The sequence below is a fragment of the Corvus brachyrhynchos genome, unplaced genomic scaffold (genome assembly GCF_000691975.1).
Source record: "Corvus brachyrhynchos isolate BGI_N302 unplaced genomic scaffold, ASM69197v1 scaffold178, whole genome shotgun sequence".
NCBI lineage: Eukaryota > Metazoa > Chordata > Aves > Passeriformes > Corvidae > Corvus > Corvus brachyrhynchos.
The window spans coordinates 1,603,709-1,621,867 of record NW_008239304.1 but is presented as its reverse complement, the minus strand read 5'-3'; the positions used below and the strand labels follow the sequence as shown (position 1 = coordinate 1,621,867).

At 38.2% G+C, this 18,159-nt stretch overlaps 1 protein-coding gene and 1 long non-coding RNA gene across 4 annotated transcripts in view; both read left to right on the top strand.

The window, feature by feature from the left end:
- The window catches only part of TLL1 (tolloid like 1), a 130,854-nt gene that overhangs the window by 16,677 nt on the left and 96,018 nt on the right, over nt 1–18,159 (top strand). The window lies entirely within an intron of this gene.
- LOC108448277 lies at nt 13,882–17,073 on the top strand. Its single transcript, XR_001864117.1, has 3 exons — nt 13,882–15,524; nt 15,758–15,845; nt 16,994–17,073. It is a non-coding gene; the product is annotated as an uncharacterized LOC108448277 (long non-coding RNA).

Below are 18,159 nucleotides of genomic sequence, written 5' to 3'. Positions count from 1 at the left end.
CATTTGGAAAGCAAGAACCTTGCAGCTGACTCAAAGGAAACTTGGCAAAATATACACCATTTCCCAATAGCCTTCTCTATAACAGAAGATATGTGGGACAGTGTTTAATAATTTTTGTCTTGTTTTGCATCCAAGTAGAAAAATATTCTTAATCCTCTGGAGCAAGGAAATGCTTACCATAATTAGTGTTCTGTATGTGTCATTCTTCAAAGGTGACAAGCAGCTGTCCAGCTGGAAATGTTGGACATACTTGGAAAAAAAGTACAGAAAATACTTAATGCCACTGGTATATTTCAACAAGAAAGTATTGGTCAGGTTCTGGTTTGTTTGTTTTGTTTTGTTTTGTTTTTTTCCCCTGCTAGTTTGTCTCATAGTTTTTACTGTGTGTTCCTTGTTCAGGCTTTCCTGAAATTTAATGTAAGCTTACTCTGTGTGGCTTTCATGGTGTACCACCAGAGAGGGTGATGTGAAACAATGCTTCTGCCACTGAAACAGCTGTCAGCTTCTTTTCATCTGTGGGGATGCAATCATGCCATATGGGCTCAATGTTGAGGTCACTGGGTTTTTTTTCCAAGGAAGCAGAACTGCTGGGTTATGCTCATTATGTCAACCTGTCCTGTAGTCTGTCTTCAGACTCCTTTGTTTAGGTGGCTAAATGCTTTCTAGCTTTCTTTCTAATGCTCTTGGCTGACAATCAGTGCTCCCAACCTTGATACCTGTGCATTCTGAGAGTTGGCACTGGTGGAGGCATAGTGGATGGCCTTTTCTATCCATTGGCTACAGGAAGACAGCAGAGACTGTAATTTTTATGGCAGTTTATTGATATTAAGGTCATGATTTTGAAAACTGAAAGTTGGGACATCTCATTTGTTCCTATTGCTTCCCCTCTCTGAGCAGCAATACAACCTTTTCCTTTCTGTTGCATTAAGAGTTCTCTCCCAGATGTCCTTTTCCTATCTCCTCCTGATTCAGGGGAAGATTTCTGTGCCTGTCCACAGTATTCAGACAGTCACTGGTAAGATAGCACCAAGTTCCTCATTCTTTGCACTGATGGCACAAAATGTAAGATTTTAACTAGCACAGTGGAGAAATGTTGATTTGTATTGTTAACATGGGCGTATTTCAGTGTCTGTAGTTAAGAATTTCTGGTTATTTTAAAAAGGTGTTATGTAGTTATGCATAATAAATGAAAAAAACCCCAAAAAACCTCCTTAACAAAAGGGGTTTTTGAGCTCCAAGAGGAGAGAACACTAAAGGTGCAGAAGGCACTGCAAATGCATGTTTCCAAGTTCTTTTGATTCTGTGTTTATCTTAATCCACTGTATTTTTACTTTTATTCAAGAGGAACTCTTTGCATCTTCTGTGGTCTAAATGATTTCCTGTAGTTAAATATAGATATTCTTTCTGAAAAGAAATTAAAAGCGAGCAAAATTCTGCTGTTGTGCTCCTAACAGGACAGAATTTGGCTCAACTATTTATATGATTTTCATCCTGACATTTGAAGTAGGGATTTGGGTCCAGTATTGAAGGTTTACCTTCTAAGGACTCAGGTCTATGTATGCTTTACCAGCACTGCGTATCATCATATTATTTAGCTGTTTAATATCTGTATTCTCTATGTAATATTTGCCTAAGGATGTTGCATCACATCTATAATTTACCCCAAAGAGTTTTGCTTTCCTGAGTTTGTGTTTGGTTTGTTATGTTTTATTTATTTTTTCTCAGAGAATTCTCTGAAATAAATTTTGCACAGAGTTTCTTCCTGATGTTTTTCTGACACTAATGTGGGAGGAAGTAGGTCTTTAGTAGACACAGGGTACTGCAAGTTTGTGAGAGGGAGTAGTGCTTCTTTGTGTAGACTGGCCTATGGATTGATTTGGTTTGGATATAGCTAGTAATAAAATACAGTATTGATGCACCCAGTGACATGACTGTGAGGAAAGCTTGTCAATGCAGCACAGGCTTGTAGGTAAAAACTGAGTTAAAAATATTCCCAAAGAGGACTGCCTGAAGGAGATTGTTAAAGTTTGCCCTGACTAGATCTGTCAATTTTCTGGTCAACAGCAAAGCTAGAGGAGTAGTAAGAAACTGGGTAATCCTAAAATTATTATTCCAGTTGTTGCTTATATAAATGACATTGTGTTTTAATTCTTACATATCTGGGTAGCTGTGGTAGTTTGAATTTTTTTAGATCATCAACTTAGACTTGACATACTTATTGTACCAAAACATTAGTGAGTCTTGGTTATAAAAAGTCTGCTTCATTTATGCTGTCAAAATGAACATAATGTGGTTACAAAGCAAGACTTCACTCTCAGTCAGCTCCATCAGGTCAATTAAACTGAAGGTGCTGGAACCTCTAGCTGTAGTATATGTTGACACAGAAACAGTTTGATAGATCAACTGTAACTTGAAGAAGTGTATGAACTGGGGTTTTAATTGTGAAGGTTTTATGTAACTTGGTAATCTAAATGAAAAATGGGAAATTGCTGTCATTATGTGTTCTAGCTAAAATCTTATGGAAGTGTTTGCCAGCCACTTCACTGGTTTACAGAGCAGAGTAATATTAAATTTAGAGTAGTAAAATCTGTATGGGGGACACTTTGTATTTGAAGATGACTTGCTTTAAAAGCTTAGTGATCTATGCAGAATGCAGAATTTTCCTGGAAACAAAGTATGTCTTTGTTTCAAACCATTTACTGTACTTGCAGAAATGTTTGTGGTTTCGGAGCTCATGTTATAACAAAAGAAGCCATTCCAAAGTTAACTGCAAGTACTAGTGAAAATGTTGATAAAGGTAACAAGGACATAAATTACTTGGTCACCTCAATATATGTTTCAAGTCTATTTTTCATGAAGAGAAAATAAAGTCTCTGTACTGAGTAGCCGTAATACCTAACATTTCTCCTGTTGCTTAAAGGCTGAGTTTTGTCCTTAGTTAAGTCAGTGGGCATTGACTTAACATCCACTGGAAAATCTGTCTTGGAACTCTCTTACATTAATAGTTTGGGATTGGGTTAACTGCATGGGGAAAAGTGAGCTGTCACTCATATTTCATCCAAACATAAAACATGAATATTTAGTAATAATAATAATAATAATAATAATAATAATAAATTGCTCGTAACCTGATGCATTGATGGTCTATTTTGTGGGAGAATGAATGTAAATTCTCCACTGAAGTGCAGTATACATCTGCCTTCCAAACTACATTTTCATTTGTCAGTAGTGCTCAATTATCCGCCCAAAATTTAATCACCAGTTCAGGTTTTGCAGGCGCTTGATGTGCATTAATTTTTGGGTCGATTTTTCCAAAGCACACTGCTTATGCTTATGCACACATTGTAAAGGACAACCTCTTTTAACTGTTTATACAGTATTACACTCACTACATACATTTTTGGCTTTTTGCTCTGAAGTGGTACAGAGCCATGTTATTAAGGTCACTTTCAGCAAACCCTTGTATGCACAGAGGTGTTGAATATTCACTTAGGCTGCCCAAAAATCATCCTTACCAGCCAGTCCTTTTAATATTGTGTGCAGTTTTGGTCACCACAATATAAGAAAGACATTAAGCTACTATAGAACATCCAAAGGAGGTCAACAAATTTGGTGAAGGGCCTTGAGGGGAAGCCGTATGAGGAGTAGCTGAGGTCACCTGGTTTGTTCAGCCTGGAGGAGACTGAGGGGAGACCTCACTGCAGTTACAGCTGCCTTGTGAGGGGAAGGCCAGGCACTGATCACTTGTCTTGGTGCCCAGTGACAGGACCTGAGGTAATGGCCTGAAGCTGTGTCAGGGCAGGTTTAGTTTTGGTATCAGGAAAAGGTTCCTCTCCCAGAGGGTGGCTGGGCACAGGAACAGGCTCCCCAGGGAAGTAATAACAGCACGAAGACTGGACAGTGGTCTCAGACATGTGATGTGGTTCTTAGGGTGCTCCTGTGCAGGACCAGGAGTTGCACTCAGTGATCCTTGTGGGTTCCTTCCTACCCTGACTCTGCAAAAACCACTTCCAGTTGCATTATGTCAAGCAAGGTAACCAGTGAAACAGCTGGCTGTTTCTGTGTCATACCTGTCATTTAGGGTCTTGCTCTCAGATCTAGCAGCGTACTTCTTGGCTTTCATCAGCAGCAAGCAACATGCCTGTGCTGCCTGCTGCCAGTGCCCAACGAAAATACTCTCTGGGAACTCTGATTCTCTGATAGAGGTTAAGATGGAGTAAGAAGAAATCACCATAAATCTGAGGCTTCGTGGGGGCTCTGAAGGTTTGGCACTGCGGGAAGCAATTCCTGTTGCTCAGCCTCTTAAAACTTGAGGACAGAAAAAGCGGTGTGGACTGAGTAACAGGCTGGGACCAGCTGTAGGGGGGTGAGAAGCTGGATGGAAGAGGGAAAATGAAATTATGCCTTTGCTGTGCAGTTGTTGGGTAATTCCTAGAAAAGTTAGAATTCATTGTAGCCCAGTTGAAGGGTTCCACACACAGCTGGTCACTCTTTTTGCATGCAGGGACAGGTTTTGGTGCAAATGGCATATTCTAAAGCATATGGGTTCCTCTCTATAGTTTAATTACTTTTCCAGATAGTTTTATTTTCAAACTTGAGTGTGACAGCTCCTCACTTTCAAAGACATATATTTTGACTTACACACTGGTCCTCCTTTTCCACTCAGGACAATAAATAGTTTTGTTGTTGACTTTTAAAAAATATTTTATTTTATATTTTTTTAAATTAATAAAAGGCTCTTGTCTGTGTACAGAGCCTTCTTAGGTTTGTCTGTTAAAATACTTAACAGAGGTCTTTAATGAATTCCAGGATTTCTGTCCCTCATCTTTTAGAATTTGGACAGATCAAGTTTTTTTTGTTTCTTTTCTAGTCAGACATGTTCATTCCTGAACAGGCTCTGAAAGCTTTTATTGCCCTCTCAGCCCATCACAGACATCCTTCCCGGGAGTGCACCTCATGGAGTCAGGCTGTTGTGCACCAGTAGTCTGGAACCAGGCATCACCTTTCAGTTTGCCCAAGATGCAGTTTTGTTAATGGAAACTGCAGCAATAAAAACTTGAGCTCTGACTTCTGAATAATCAGCTAAAGTTTCTTTAGTGTAGGTCTGACCTTTGCCTTCCATCAGCACAACAAATACCCCGAAAAGCAATAACAGAAAAATAACTTTTGTCTTACAAACCACATTCACCTTTGTGAAACAAAATTGCTGCGTAGCATTTCCCATCTATCCAGTATTATTTTGTTTTCCAGTGGACTTCCTTCTAGACCTTGTAAGTTATAAGGTTGTCTCTGGTTTTGTTCAATATATTTAGGAAAGTTCCTATTATGTTTTTCTTTTCTTTTATTGTTTATACTGGCTGGAAGAACAAAACTAAAACTTTCATCTCAGGTTGGAGCATAATTTGGTGTGATTGCTCAGCTTCTGATCTCACTACCAAAAACGTCTTCTTTTAGGAGTTGATAAAAATATTTGGCTCTGTTTCACCTCAGTCACTCTTGGCAGTTCTTCATCTGCTCTTCTGGGGTTTCCATCTGCTCTTTTATTCTGCAGTTTCTTCTTCAGGCCCCAATTCAGCAGCAATGATTGCAAATAAGTAAAAACATCACTGATTTTTCTGAGGGTATGGGGTTGGATGCAGGTGCTATTCTGCATCTCTGTCAGAATCTTCCAGGATTTTATCTCATTGCTAAAATGGAGAATATGGCAATTCCCTCAGGCTTTGAGTATTCCTTTGTTCTTCCTCCCTCACAGGTGTCCAAAGATTTAACCTAGAGCTGTATACATTACTTAAACCTGAAACCAACAAATCTATGAAATTAAATGTGTTACAAGGGCTAAAGAAAATATTTTTTTTAATCAATGTACTTTTCAAATTAAAGTCCTCTTAGTTACAGAACAAAGTGTATGAATGCATGTGAAATTAGATTTATTAAAACCTTTTGTTAAGTTTTTTCCCAGTAATTTATACTTGGTCTGTTATTTAAGCACTTCTAACTTAAAAAGAATTCACAACTCATAATAGGGGTTATTGATGCTGAATAATCATTTGCTCTCAAGTGATTAAGCTGCTAACCAGCACTCTACATTATATTAAAAAAAGAAATCACACATATACATGTCTGTCTGCTTACTTACGTATTTCACTTTCAAATGCGCTTGTCATTTCACAGGGTTTTTTACCTCTTATCCGTGGATTTTTTTTTTACAGAAAGCACAATCAAAGTTTCCTTGATCATCTAGCTGGTGAAAATGTAATTGTAGTTGTGTAGTGCTGGTGTACCAAAAGGCATATCATTATAGTGAAACCCCTATATTCGTTACTTGAAGGAGACAGCTTGTCTGACTTAATGTAAAGCTTAATCAGAAGGTTTAGAAGGGAAAGTAACAGAAGAAAAAAGACCTTAGTAGTGAATACATGCATAATGAATTGATTCATTCAGTGCTTTCCTTGTAGTTTTTTTTTTCACTTGCTCTTGCAATGTACATTTTGTCATACTGAGAATTTAATTAATGGTAGGGAAAAAAAAAGTAATAGTCCTGTGTCAGCCCAGCACTGACACTTATGACAGCCTCCTATTGAGTTAGCAGGTTTTTTTTTTCCATATAGAATGCTGACAAATTATCATGTAAAAGCTTTTTAATAACTTTAACAGTAAAAATGATTATTGAACAAAAAAGTGATTTAATAAAGATCTTTACATTATCCATTTAGTGAAGCATGCCTTCTACACAAGCTCTTGGTTTCCTTTCAAACAACTATTTCATATATTCCACTATTACGTTTTGCTCTCTCAGAACTATTGTGTAAACTAGAGATATTTACAGCAGAAGTGTATGTGACAGATGTTTTTGGTTTAAATTTTATTTTCCTTTCACTGTCAAAAATAACGATGGGCAGAAGTGTTTTCCTTTGACCACTAAAATAGTCAGAATGTAATATTCACCTGCCTGTACTGGAGAGGAAGTCTAGGGAGCCTAAAACATCTTCTAAGCCTAAAAAAAAGTGAATTTCCTGACGTGTGTTAGCAAATCAGCTATTCATGGTGTTTTCAGGCACAGTGATGTGATCCTGGTAGACGAAACCAGGAGGAGAAATGCTGCACTGATTGATCTTTCATTCCTTACCCCCAAATCTTCCTAAGTCAGCTTTTAGCATTTCCTACCAACTCTGAGAGTTGAAGGCAGGTGGTTCTTTCTTCCCCAGTGTACCTGGGGCAGCTGCTGGAAGAAACAGGAGTGCAACTGGGAGCATTGCATCAGCACCCAAGAGAGGCTGCAGACCTGATGGCTGCTGCTGTGAGCCCTTTAGCCAGGGCATCTTTTATCTTCCCTTACTGCACCTGGTTCACTAGGTATACCTCCTTTCTTCTATCCATTCTAGAGTGCAAGAAGGCACCTGCTATATGGAGTCTGTCTGGGAAGCTCCCTCTTCTATTTTTTCCAAAAACAGAAGGGGAGAATTGTTTCTTCCTCTATCACAGGGGAAACTTGTTCCCTGCTTTAAGCAGGGTTTAAATTAAACTTGGCAAGACTTGATGAGCCCTTAGTCACCAGAATGTGTTACATGCCCCTACTGCATCATCTCCTGTATTCAGAAGTGACCTGGTTTCCACACAGTTGGTCCTGCAATAAACAGATTAATGCAGGCAGGTGCTTACCATTACTGCCTGTTAAGTCCTGGAAAACTCCTTCCTGCTGATGTCACCATCCCTAAGGGCTGGTGGATGATCTGTTGCCTGCATGGCCATGAAGAACTGCAGGTGGGGAAATCGTTGTAGGGGGACCTTTCTCGTTATGGTGGCAGGGAAAAATGAGTAAAACAAAAAAGATTATTTTCCTTTCTTGTTTTTGGAGAAACTACGGAAGTGGTAGGTTTTTGGAGTTCCTGAAGACTCAGGATCCTGAGGAACTATTTGTGAGTCAGGAAGATGTTTTTGAGGAAGGCACTTGTATAAAGGCTGACTGGCTTGTATGGGGTGAAACAATACAAACAGTGTGGTGAGGCAGAAGCTCTGGTCAGATGTCCATTTACTACTTCACTTTTAATCTTAGCTTCAAAGTTTGGGAGAAATTTTACTGCTGGTTTCTATACAGCCAGAATTTGTCCTTTTGTTTTACGTGTAACTAATGAAAGGTCCAAAATACTGTTGTTCTGACTCAGTATAAAAATTTCTTGTGGTCAACATCACTGTTTGTAACATATTGGGTGTCACTGGATTGTAGTGTAAATCATTATAGGCATACACAGGTAATACTGCCTAAAATACATTGTCAGAAAGGTGGTAATGTGTGTCAGTGGAGTTCTTTGGGGTTTCTTTCGGTGATTATAACTAACTTTGTGGTCAGACAGCTGCTACTTATAACTTCACAGTTATGTCTGCCTTGAGTCCAAGAAATTCAATATGGTGGATGAAAGAACAATATTGAGAAGAAAGTGATTGCTGAGATAAGATTTGAAGGCTCAAAGGGAGAAGAACATCTTCCCTGTGGCTCTGTTTAATTGCCGTGAAGTACATTGTCTACAATTTTATCCTAGTTATTTATCCTACCTTATTCACACCATTACAGGGATAAAAATAGGACCTCTTTAAAATGGCTTTGTTTCTATAGTACCTGAGGGCCTCAGATGAAATGTATCTTGCACTCCATCTGGAAAAATGATCTCTTGCAAACTCTGCCCAGGCAAATTCTATATTTGTAGAGATGGATGTGTGGCCTGGAAGATCATCTTTGGTGACTCAGTGCATATGCCAATATGTTGCTATTGACAAAAATGGAAATTGTGGCTAAAATATTTCTTCCAGGGACTGTGTTAGGAGCTGCTTTGGGAGATCTGGCCTCATAAACTCAAATTATATTTACTGTTCTTGTGGCCGTATTCCAACACTGGTTCTAGGGGGGAAACAAAACTTCTATGAAAGATGTCAGTTATTGTATACTTTATTCCAGGAATTCCCAGTTCCACTGCTGTCTGAAAATACAGTGTGATGCTCACTAAGATACTCAGGTCTGTGAAAGAGAGCAGAACTGGTTTACAAGTCATTGTACAAGTCAAGCTGGTCTTGTGGGCAGGTGTATTGACTGAAAAACATAAAGAAAAAGACAAGTTTCTCAGTAATAGTATGTTTCCATGAAACTCATGTTAATAGCTTTTCCATTGGTTTAAGGAAGTAAATGGAGCTCATAAATGCTGTGGTTTCTGCTTTTGTGTATTTGTCTTTTTCGAAAGATGCATTATGCAAGTTACAGTGTAGGTTTTGGATCCTTTCCGTCCTTCTGTGAGTGGGATATTTATCCAATATTCTTGAAATCACTTAGGGAGTCACTCAAAGCACTTGTTTTCCTCCTAGTTTCTCAGGACCCCCTTCTCCCAGTCTTCCTTGGCTTGAGAACTAGCTTTGCACAATGAGAAACAACCCCTTTTAAGTATACAAAAGATACAAACTATTGTCACTAAAGAAAACAAAATGCTGCATATACGAAATCAACCATGAAAGCAAGAAAATCTTACTACCTACCCCCTTGGCCTGTTTAAGGCATGATGTGCTGTTTATCTGTAGAGCACCTTGCCCATCTGTGGCAAGTGATCAGGTCAAATAAATAAATAGTAGTCCAGACTCTTGAGTTCTTTACTCTGCCAGTAAATTATATGAGAATTTATTCATGTAAAAAGCTAAATGAATATTTCAGAGCAATAATAAGGTGATGGAAAATACCCAAATATACAAATACTTGAAGAGCTATAGAAGATCCGTGCCAAACTCTGGATCAAACTGAACGCCCACAACCACAGCTGACACCAGAGGTGGGTGTGGAGTTCAGGGAAGAGCCAAAAATGAACAGGGATTTTTACTTCCATCAAAAGAACTGTAGTTTGCCCATGTGCAAATCACACATGAGGTAATGAAACCTCTACTAGCTTTTTAAAAATCTTTTTGCAGAAGTTTGTTGATTGCCTCATCTGTAAGGGATAGTCTGCAGAAAGCAAGAAGATTTCCCAGAAACACAAGGAAGGTATTGGTAGTATGGTATCTCTGACCTCTCTCAGTTGATGTAGGATAAGTGGCAAAGTAGGAAAACCTGGGAAAAAATTATGTCAAATCCTTTGTTAATGCTATCCATTTTCCCAGGTAGCTTCATTTTCGAGTTGGCTACATCTTCCCTTCTTCTGATGCAGGTCTGTTCTAGAAACCAAGGCAAATGAGGCAGCTGTGACACACAGAAAACACTTTACATATTTCATGGATTAATACTTTAGAAGAAAAATGTGAGACTTTTGCCTAGGTTTTTTTAAAATGCTCAATTTTCTTGTAGACCCAGGTAAAGTACAGCTCTGTACTAGAGGAAACTGTCTTGCCTCTGAAAATCTGCTGAAAAGTGAAAGAGAAGAGGCATATGAGACAGGAATGTACTCTCGTTATAATTGTCATGATCTGGTATAGCAAGAATTGGAATTTTTGCCCATTTCTAACTTGTGCAGGTGCTAAATTGCATTTTATGTGTGTCCTTACCCTTAAATCGTTGTTCTGCTTCATGTATGAAGGAAGGAGGTTCCCCTCTGTTGTTAGGCATTCTAGATGGTTGTTATTATTACCAAGGAAGGTGAGGTGAAAGGGGAAAAATGAAAAGCATTAGAGAAAAATCTGTGAGAAAATAGGCACAGGGTTGGAAGGTATAAAATAGGAAAAAAGGGAGAGAAAAATCTTACGTTTTTTGATGTGGATGTGAAAATACAAGTGAATAGAACAGTAAGGGAGAAAACAATAGATTAACAAACCCATCTCTCATATTTTACACAAATATAAAATCTGAAGAAGCTATTAAAAGAATTGGAAAGGAGGTTATAGAGCAACCTGAAAGCAAACTGCTGTGAGATTCAAATGCCTAAGAGTATTGAAAAGGAGGTGTGTGTAGAGGTCTTTACAAGCCACACTGGGCTGTCCAGCAGCTGGTGAGGATAGTGTTAACTGCTGCAGGAGGAGAGGGGAAGCCACAGCTGCATGCCCTGGGCACAAGGACTGTCAAGCACCTGTCAGCGGAGGAAGTGAGGTGGGGCCCTGCCTCACTGAATTATGGTTTTCTCCCAAGGCATTCTAACAGGAGCATGTGCACTGTCATCCACACAGGCTTCTATTATACAGAAAAAGGCAAGTGCTGCTGGAAAAAAGTTCATTATGCAGATTGCTTGTATGTGAAATTTGCTTTCACAAAGATATTCTTTTGTTTTGCTTAGGCATAGACTGCGGTAAATGAAATCCCTTTAACTAAATGTAAATTATTTTCTGAGTAATGCCTTTATTTTCTTTTTCTGGGTGTGTGTTTGTGTGGTGCTGCATAGATTGTGGAAAACGATAGTAGCCTATCCAGTCTTGGCTTGCCTAAGTTATAATGTTTTAGTTCAGTGTAGTGGCATAATGGGTATCCACTTCTTCTCATTCTACACACAGAATAGTTAAAAATCTCTTCTTCCTTGTCATGCAAATATAACTGTCCTAAGAGCTGTTAGTATAGGGCAAGCTGGTTAGGAGGGAGTAATCAAACAAAGCCTTGTGTACCTATTCTGCAGCTCGTTTTGGGTTTGTGGTCCATCAAGCTTCTCTCAGTATCCTTGAAGCCTACACCTTTTCAAGGGGATGCTGTAACACAAAGGCCTTGTGTACACAAGAAAAGTGTAATGATTAAATCGCTTAAGTTTAGAGATCAGTTTAAACAAGGCATTGGCTTCTTTAGACATTCTTTCTTCAATTTAAGAGCACCTCATGCTAATGTTTCCAGGTTAAATCAACATAAAATCTTCTTAAAGCAAAGAACTCCAGCAAACTTAGTGTGTAAACAGCATTAATTAGTCAAATCAATTGCTAAAACAATGCTCTCAGATACAACTGAAGGTTCTTCTATGAAGTTTCTTCTCCTAAATGCTTTATTGTAGGCGCAGTGGAAAATTATGGATTAAGATAGGTTTGTTAACTTTACCTTGATAGTACAACTAAGGATAGATCTGGCATGAAAGAACAGGTTGCCAGCCCACCTCCCTCTTACCTGTCAGTGGTGCCAAGTGCTGAATCACTCTGTGCATTTATGTACTGAGGGGCTCTGTAGAGGATGATGGGAAGACAAAGCATCTTAAAAGTTAATGGCAATGATAATAAACTTATTGCCACTTAATGGCTTTAGATGAGAGAAGAAGTAGTGTGTAATCAAATGTTATTTTAGCTTGCATAGTTTGGAAATCTATCATTTTTCCCTAATTTGAAGCACTAGGTCAGTATAGTGAAATCACAGTGACATCATACACAGATTATTTTCTGATGGGGAAGATTTTTCTGAAGTAGCATTTTTGAAGAAATATGTGTATTTTGTCTACCCAGCTGAATTTAAAAGTGTCTCTTACCAAGTATGGATGAAGAGTTGCATTTTTTAATGTCTAATTTACCACGAGCATTTGGTTTTATGAGTTTTTTTGATTTTAGAACATACGAGCAATAAAACATGCATTGGAAATGCATTGCTGTGATTTGTGAGATACAGTTCTCAGCTAAGCTTTATAATGTTTGGTAATATACTTGCTTACCATTTAGGACATACAGAGGATTTTTTAGGATAAGCCAAGAGAAAGGCTGACTGAATGCTAGGATTGAGGTGACCTGATTTGGCAGAGTAGGGAACAAGATAACATAGATAGTGATTCCACTGAAATTTAAATTAGTTTGGTTTTGGATGGAATTAAATGCTTTGCAAAGAGTGCTTCTCAGAATTGAGATATTTTGAAAGCATGCTGACTAAACCCTGATCTGAGCTTCTGTTTAGGTGTCTGATTTCTATCAGCAGTGCTTCCATGTGTGGAATGAGAGGAAATCTGAATAAGGCAGAGTGTGTGAAATGTCAACGAGACTGAATTAGTTGTACAAACTCTAAGACTGGATAAAGCAGCTGAAATGTTTAATTATTGAAGCAACTCATTATAAAATCTGCAAGTATGTGCTTTAAGTTAAATCTCTTATTCTGTAGGTATGAGAAACAAGCCCGATTCTTTTAATTACATGGGTGCTTTCAGTAAGCCCCTTCATTTTTACAGTGAAGACTCTTGTTTGTCAAACGCTTTTTGATCTAGTTTAGCTGACAAAACAGAAGTTTTTGCTGTGAATAAGGGCCTGGTGAGATAAGGTGTTTCAAAAGTTTATGTTCCTAACCACTTTAAATGAAGTTCATACTTGTATGTTTGCTAAGCTTGTGCTTGTGCCCAGTCTCCCACTTGCTCTGCAGCTGTAGGCAAATTATCTGAGCAGCTAAGGTGGCCCTGGTGAGTGCATTTAAACTGAAGTGATAGGCGTGGTCCCATTCCTCTGACTTTCTAAGTGTGTTATCAGTGAAGATAAGCAGATTTTTCTCTTGTGGGCACTTAGCTTAAGTCAATAAATAACACTTCTGTTGACATCCTTGGCCAGTTCCATTGGATATTGTTGTAACTAAATATTTGCAGGATCACAATTTATCTCATTACGTTAGTTGGATGTGCAGTGTTTGGTTCGAAAAGAGATTACATATCCCTCTCTGCACTGTGTTCTCCGATCAAGCTTGAAGTCATCTTTGTTTCGGAACCACTGACTAACAGATTGTGGAATAAATTTCTGCAGTTAGTGAAACTGTAAAGTAAATATTTACATGAACATAAATTTTTAATTTGTGTTTTGTGGGTATATAATTTGTGCTTTATAGCTATACATAGAGCTCAATCGATTTGTATGTTTAGACGATTAATATAAAATCAGTTTATTTTAATATGTTCAAATTTCACTCTTGTAATCCTGATTTTTTTTTTTTTTTCCTTGTTTGGGTTTTTCTGGTTTGTTTTTTAGAACAAACTAGACAAAGCTGTTATTGTTAAATGGATTGGAAGGTAACTACTAATCATAGAATCTTAGAATAGCTTGGGTTAGAAGGGACCTTAAAGATCATATGGTTTCAAACCTCCTGCCGTAGTAATGTTACCCATTAGTTCAAGTTGCTCAGGTACCAATCCAGCTAAATTAAAGGGTGAATATTAAATTAAAATAGGAAACTAGAAATGGTCTTAAAACTGTATATCTTTCAAATGTCACCAAAGGTGCATCTCAGAAAGATCTGGCCTTTTCTGTGTCACATCTGTATACCAGTCTGATTAGGTATTCACCAAGGAATAAATTTGAAAGAATTCCTGGTAAATAGGCTAGTGGGTGAATTTTTTCTCATGGATCCACATGATGGATTTTGACACTGATAATCCACACATGATTTCTAAGAATATTTCTCAGATTTAGAAATTGCCATCAGGTATGATACTGGTGGGTTTGTGTGTCTAAGAGGAGAAATTGTTTACAGTCAGAAAAATAAATACATTTTACCTTTTGGTAAATTTGGATGATTATATTCTGTAAATTATGTTTTGTTTTTCTTCACATAAAATTGTCTCCTAAATACCAGCTGGCAGAGAAGTTGCCTTTTGCAGAACAGATGATTTTTTCACAGCAGTTACTTGATTCCTTCCCTAGCTGTCATTTTTTCAAGGAACACATCACAGCAAACATTCCTAAAAGTAAGGATTTTCTTCTTGACCCTTATCAACACTGAGTTTGAAATGATGGAAATTTCAGAGCTTGTTGCCCACTATGAAGGAGTTTCTGATTTCCAACCCCTATTATTTATTGCTTATGATTCTGTTTGGGTTAGAGCCCATCATTTCTGCTCTACTCCCCTCTGCCCCTTTTAAAACGCGTGATTAAATCCCACAGACACGGTGAGCTTTCCTGATACTCGAAGCTGCCATTTCTCTCTGATGCACGCATCACTTTTCCCGGCTCCCTTCTCCCCCGCAGCTGCCGTGCGTTGCGTTAATTCCCGGGCAGCTGCTGAGGGAGCTCCTGCAGCTCCCATGCATGCCTCTTCCCCATTGACGCCAAAGGGACTCCATCCCGGAGGGCCTGGGCCATGCCCTGCCTGTGTACCTGACTGGCAAGGGGGGCCAGAGCCTGCCCCGAGCGCTGCCCTTCTGGGCAGGAGGGGAACGCGGTGTCGGTGTTGCTGTTGCTGGGGGAGGCGGCGGTGATGATCCTTTTCTGCTCAGCTTCGTGACTGTGCCTTGCGCCTTCTCAGTTTCAACTAGCTTAGAGGCTCATTTTGTGAAGTCCTTGGCTTGGTGGCTTTCTGGTTTGTTTGGTTTTTGTCTGATTTGGGGTTTTTTTTGTTGTTGTTGTTTTTCTTTGGATTTTTGTTCTTTGTGTTTTGGCTGTTCTCATTTATTTATTTTAATTCTCTCATTCCTGGAGCAGTAAGGATGCTTTGTTGCTTTGATTACACCTAGCTTTCCTGATTTTGTTGTTACCTTTCTTTAAATGTTTGTCCCTTTGTCAATTATGCGCTAGTCTGTTTGCCTTTCAACTTGCTTCTTTCTTTTCAGGGATTTACAATATTATCGAGTTAAGGATTCTCACAGTAGATGGTAATGGAGAAATACAGTTAAGGAAGTTTGTTTAAGAGTGCCGATTAAGTAAGTTTCTGAGACTATTGCCTTAAGGCACTGTTTAAAGGGGTTTCATTTTACTTTTTTTTAGATGAAAATGTAGTTTTATTGAACTCGGGTGTTTGTCATGCACTAGCTTTTTACTACCTAATATGCTTAAGAAAAAAATGTAGTGATATCTTCATTGTTCTTAATAAAACGGATTAGTAAATTGTAAGAGGATTAAGCATTTTAGCTTCTGGCACTTTGCTTAATTGCAGAATACCCTTCTGGAGAGAAAAAAAAAGGTCAACAACCAGAGTTTTATGATCTGCTTTGAAGTAATGCACTTCTGGAGATAGTTTCCAGGTAAACTAAATGGTCTCACCTACAAGAGTGTGTCATTTGAAAATCTGTCTTCCATTAGTCAGATAGAGAATGATTGTTCCTTGTAATTAGGCAAACTAGTAATTTAGTGGGTAGGTTAAGTTATTCTCTAAATTAAAGTAATTGAAGTATTGCCAATTAAGACTTGGTGTGATATCCTAAATTACATGAGATCTTGCTTTTCATCCGAGGACCTTAAAGACTTTCCTAAATGTTAGTTAGGCTGAGCAGTGTTTCTTTGAAAACATACAGCTCATTTTTTGGAAAAATATGATCTAGTACTCAGAGATGTCAAAGGATTCTGTTAAGTCTCACAAGAAATACTCTTGACTCTTAAGCCCTGCTTAAACTTTGGTATAATGCTGCTGTTCAGACCTTTTTCAGAAGCTTTAAAACTGAGGAACATGCAATTTTCATCATCTTTCAGCTTCCTAATGAGTCCCAACATAATTTTGAGGACAAATTTATGATTGCGATTGTGTGTATCCTTGTTGGCTCAAAGTATGAAAACAGGCTGTGCTGTGGTGCACTGAAGTGATGGGGTTTTATCCATGAGATGAAGGGTATATGTGGGCATGCATTGCCTGCCCTGCGGCGTGCCGGGAGAGACCAGGGAGCCTCTTGGGAGCTGAGCTGGTGGGATCTGAATGTTTGCAGTTTTGTTGGGAAATGGTCCCTGGAGTGAACATTTATGAACACACTTAAATTTTGTCTGGAAAACAACAGGTTGGAGGAATTTGAAACAGAGTGAGGAAATGACAGGAAGAATGGATAATCACAATGCCCATGCTCAAATTTATTTGCTTTCTTCCCCCTTTTACTTAGCAATCAATGTAAGACCAAGAAAACCATGGGGGGACCATTTCTTCATGTTTCTGAAACTACTGTTTATGATAAACCTTTTGACAGGCCCTTAGAACAAACTTTTCTAATGTACAGAGCTTTATGTGTGGCTTAATTAATTTCAGAATTAAATAAAAAAATCAAGATACGGGTTTAAAATAAAAGCTATACTAAACTTTGCTTTACAGCAATTAGAGAAATCAGAATAAAAGTAAATTAATTGTGCTGCTTTTTTATACTCAGTATGTTTTTTCAAGTTTATAATTGTTTGGTCTTTTACTTTTTAGGTAATTAGTCTAAGAATCAACAGGGAAGATTCTGTCCCATGTCCAAAGGGGATCTTTTTTGCCAAAATTACTAATTACTCACCTAAGTAAGTGGTAATTGCACAGTCCCCTGTGCAAATTATGTCTTAATCTTTTGACAGAGATTAAGACATCATTTTAGCAAGCATCTTTAAATATTCACGTTGCTGCATAGTAATAGTAAATGAAGCCATTGATTTATTCTTTTAAATATTCACGTTGCTGCATAGTAATAGTAAATGAAGCCATTGATTTATCTCCTCAGTTTCAGTACACTGTTAGGTTAACATTTCAAATCCTAGAAACATCATTTAAATAGGCAAAACAGACTTGTACCTTGAAATGTGCAGAATTGTTTCATAGGAACTTAATGCAGTGCTGCTTTTTGAACTCAAACCCATTATTTTAGGGTATTTTATATTTTCATTTTAAAAATCACCTGCTCACATGTATACAAACTTGTATTTTCTGATTTGCACACATGCCACACTTGCCTGAAGATTAGTTACATTGCCACTTGTGCCTTCATTGGAGAATGTAATTATGCTGCAAGAATAAATAAGACACAACATTGTGCATCCAATTTCTCTATTGCATCTGAAAAATACTGGGGAGAAAATGTGCTAAAGCATTAGTAATGCTCAAGATAGCATTTATCTTCCCTAAGGCCAGCTTTCTAAAAGACAGATGTGTTTAGTTTAAGCTGGTCATCTTTCATCCCGCTATAAGGAGTTGAAGAGAGATGTGGCATTGTCAGTCAGTCACTAGGTCTGCCTGTGTTAGACACCTGCATTGGGGTGCATGGCCTGTGCCTGAAACACCTGGTTTTCTCTTTCTTCTTGCTGGAAAAGTGGGTATAAATGTGTATGATGAAGCGATACGTGCTTTGGATGCTCTTGACTTTGGAGGGAATAGCTAAACTTCCCGAGTGAGTGATCAGGTATTGTATTTCATTAAAATTGTCTGTGCAAATGCATGTTTACCAAGTGAATTCACATAGCTGGTATTTGATTTTAACACTACCCAGATACTTGTTTTTCCCTGAGTTTTCCTTGTAAAGGACAACATTTTGGAAGCACAATTTTTGTGCACTGGATGTTTATTCACCATTCCATTGCAGGCATGGTGACCTTTTTTTTTTTTTTTCC